The sequence below is a fragment of the Sarcophilus harrisii genome, chromosome 6, assembly GCF_902635505.1.
Source record: "Sarcophilus harrisii chromosome 6, mSarHar1.11, whole genome shotgun sequence".
Lineage (NCBI taxonomy): Eukaryota > Metazoa > Chordata > Mammalia > Dasyuromorphia > Dasyuridae > Sarcophilus > Sarcophilus harrisii.
The window spans coordinates 41,030,670-41,034,040 of record NC_045431.1 but is presented as its reverse complement, the minus strand read 5'-3'; the positions used below and the strand labels follow the sequence as shown (position 1 = coordinate 41,034,040).

Here is a 3,371-nt window from a genome sequence, read left to right as displayed (position 1 = left end):
TTAAAGAAATACACAGATCCCTTTATGTGCAAGAATGTTTGTGGCAGCCCTCTTTGCAGTGGCCAGAAACTGGAAACTGAGTGGATGCCCATCAACTGGAGAATGGCTGAATAAATTGTGGTATATGAATGTTATGGAATATTATTGTTCTGTAAGAAATGACCAGCAGGATGATTTCAGAGAGGTCTGGAGAGACTTACATGAACTGATGCTGAGTGAAATGAGCAGGACCAGGAAATCATTATCTACTTCAACAACAATACTGTATGATGATCAATTCTGATGGACGTGGCTATCTTCAACAATGAGATGAACCAAATCAGTTCTAATAGAGCAGTAATGGACTGAACCAGCTACACACAGTGAAAGGACTCTGGGAAATGAATATGAACCACCACATAGAATTCCTAATCCCTCTGTTTTTGTCCACCTGCATTTTTTATTTTCTTCACAGGTTAATTGTACACTGTTTCAAAATCCGATTCTTTTTGTACAGCAAAATAACTGTATGGAGTTGTGTATATATATATATATTGTATTTAACATATACTTTAACATATATAACATGTATTGGTCAACCTGCCATTTGGGGGAGGGAGTGGGGGGAAGAAGGGGGAAAATTGTAACAAAGGGTTTTGCAATTGTCAATGTGAAAAAATTACCCAGGTATATATCTTACAAATAAAAAGTTAGAATAATAATAAAAAAGAAATACACAGATCACTAGTAGTGATATCTATTTTTAGGAATAATAGGTCTGGAAGCTATTTTTATTTTAATAGATTATAAAAAGAAACTTTCAATGCATTCCTTTAATTTTTTTTATGTGGCTCTTTTTTTAGGAAAGTTTTCCACCTTCCTGGTTTTCTGTTTTGTTTTGTTTTTTAATCTGCAAAGTGAATGGACTTGACTAAATGATTGCTGAGATTGCACCCAGGTTAAAATTCTATGATTCTGTGAGTGCATGAATATTTTTCATCCAGAGAACTGTGTCACTTTCTTTACTAAGACTAAAAGAAAACATTGAGAAGCACTTAAGCAAAATAAATTTAGAAAGGGAAAAATTCCCTTTCTGCCTACTGCTAAACATGAGAATTAATAATAGCTAACATTTATACAAAACTCTTGGGTTTGCAAAAATTTTACAAATGCCATCTTCTTTGATTTTTGTATCAGCCTTAAGAAAAAGTCACTATCATTATCATCATTTTACAGTTGAGAAAACTGTGGCAGAGACTTGCGTTGACACAAAATTTACCTTCATTGAAAGTATCTTCTACATAGTTTGTCATAGTGAAGAGGGAAAGGGATGAATGGTAGTATCACCAACGATACTGTGATTTTATGAAGATTTACCCAGGTTCCCATTTTTACTACATGTTAGAGTCTGAACTCAAAATCTAGTCTTTTAACTTCAAATCTAGTTCTCTTTTCAGTATATTTCATACCATACCACCTCCAATTACTTCTCTTATCAACTTTATAATAAACTTTGATGAAAATTCTTTATACTTTATGGATTTTTTTCTTGCTAATAATGCCAATAAAATTTAGAAAGAACCAATTGTTTCAAACTCACAGAAATAGAAAAGTCTAATTTTGAGCAGAAGTCAATATAAATTAATCCAAGATGGAATTCTGTCTTTTAGCTAAATTTACATTAGACAAATACTGTTTGATGGTTCGTATCACACTGGTATGAGACATGAAAATAAAAAAAAAATGTCCCTGAAGAGTAAACTTTTATGGGATGTCTTTAAGAAGATTGCTTATTTCTACTGCTGAAGTCAATAATATTTAAGGGCCAGAGAAGAAAGAAAGAATTTCCTGGGAGGTTGGGAAAACCATATAATAGGAACCAGTACAAACAAAGATAGGAAAAATACTTTTAAATATTAGTACTGAGTATATTTGATTCTGGTGCCAATCCATCTGCAGCTGGATCTGTACCTTAACCCTTTCTAGACAACAGAGCTTATGATCTGTTGGTATAAGTTTTGAGACTACAGGGTCACATGCTCACCATATATAACATCAGAATAAGATTCTGGTGAAGAATTATCTAATTTGCTAATTACTGAGATATTTCAAAGGTGAGTTTTTCTCTTGTTTTTCTTATTTTTAATTTTTTTCTTTTCTGTTTAAAACATGCCAATAATAAATTTTTAAAATTTCAATATACAAAGAACAAAAAGGAGAGCTACTTCCTTTTCCCACCAAACTTTTCAAGAGACTAGAGATGAATTGGAAGCACAATCCAAACAGATATGACTGTGGTTGGCAGAGGAAGCTCTAAAAGCTTATATTGGCAATCACACCAAGTATCATACCCTAACACTATGAATGTCAAGGATGCCTGCAAAAATAATGGAAGAGAAGGAACAAAAGGAGGTATGGGTATCTACTGGGGACCAGATCGTGATCTAAACATAAGTAGTATACATTCTGGATGACAGACAACCCAAAGAGCATCATTAGAAGCAGCTGCCAAAAAGATCAAGCAAGCAAAGGCCCAAAACAGGGACAAATTCATTCTCTGCAGAGATAACCAACTTATCATCAAAGGTTTGAATAATTGGATCAACAACTGGAAAGAAAATGGCTGGTAACAAGTAAATATAAAGATGTTGTCCACAAAGACCAATTCACCAAGTTGAATAATATGACTCGACAAATTCTCAAGTACCTGCTGGTTCAAAAGTTGAAGACACTGTTGAAGCTTGAAGATTAGCAAATGAAGCAACTAGAAAGAAATGAGAAAATACTTGCAAATGTTGAACTTTAGTCAAAAGTTTCACTGTTTAACCCTGCAATATAATCTCCCAAATATTTTTTTTTATCTTTCTCTGCCCAATTTCCTTATTTTGGAATTATATTCCTGTTATGAGCCAGAACTTGAAACAAGGTCCTAAGTGAAATTGAGGAGACAATGGTTAAATCTAGTTTAGCACTGATTTAATCCTACAACAAATAATGGTTTCCTAGTGATATACTAATAATTAGTATATATTAATACTAATATGGAGCATATAAGGGAGAAGCTCTCAGGGCCAGAAAGGAGAAGTGCACTAGAAGTTCTCTGAGGCTGAGACAGATTCATTCCATCATTCACCTTTGTGGTGGCTGCAGGCTGAAGCACAAATCCTTGTAATTCAGAGAGATTCAGAAGCCAGAGAAGGAGGCAGGAGCAAGATTATAGAAGGTCTCCAAGAAAACTCACCAAGCCACAAATGAAGGAGATAAGACTTTGAAATAGATAATAAAGGATTTGGACTTTAACCTCTGACTACTCTCAAGGTGATTACTGAACTGTTTTATCTGACTTTTACTGATGCCATTTGGTGTTTTCTTGGCAAATAAACCAGACTAGT

At 33.9% G+C, this 3,371-nt stretch overlaps 1 pseudogene; it reads left to right on the top strand.

Annotated features, from left to right (window-relative positions):
• Positions 1–2,239: 2,239 nt before the first annotated feature.
• Positions 2,240–2,757, top strand: LOC111721366 (annotated as a pseudogene).
• The last annotated feature ends 614 nt before the right edge of the window (positions 2,758–3,371 follow it).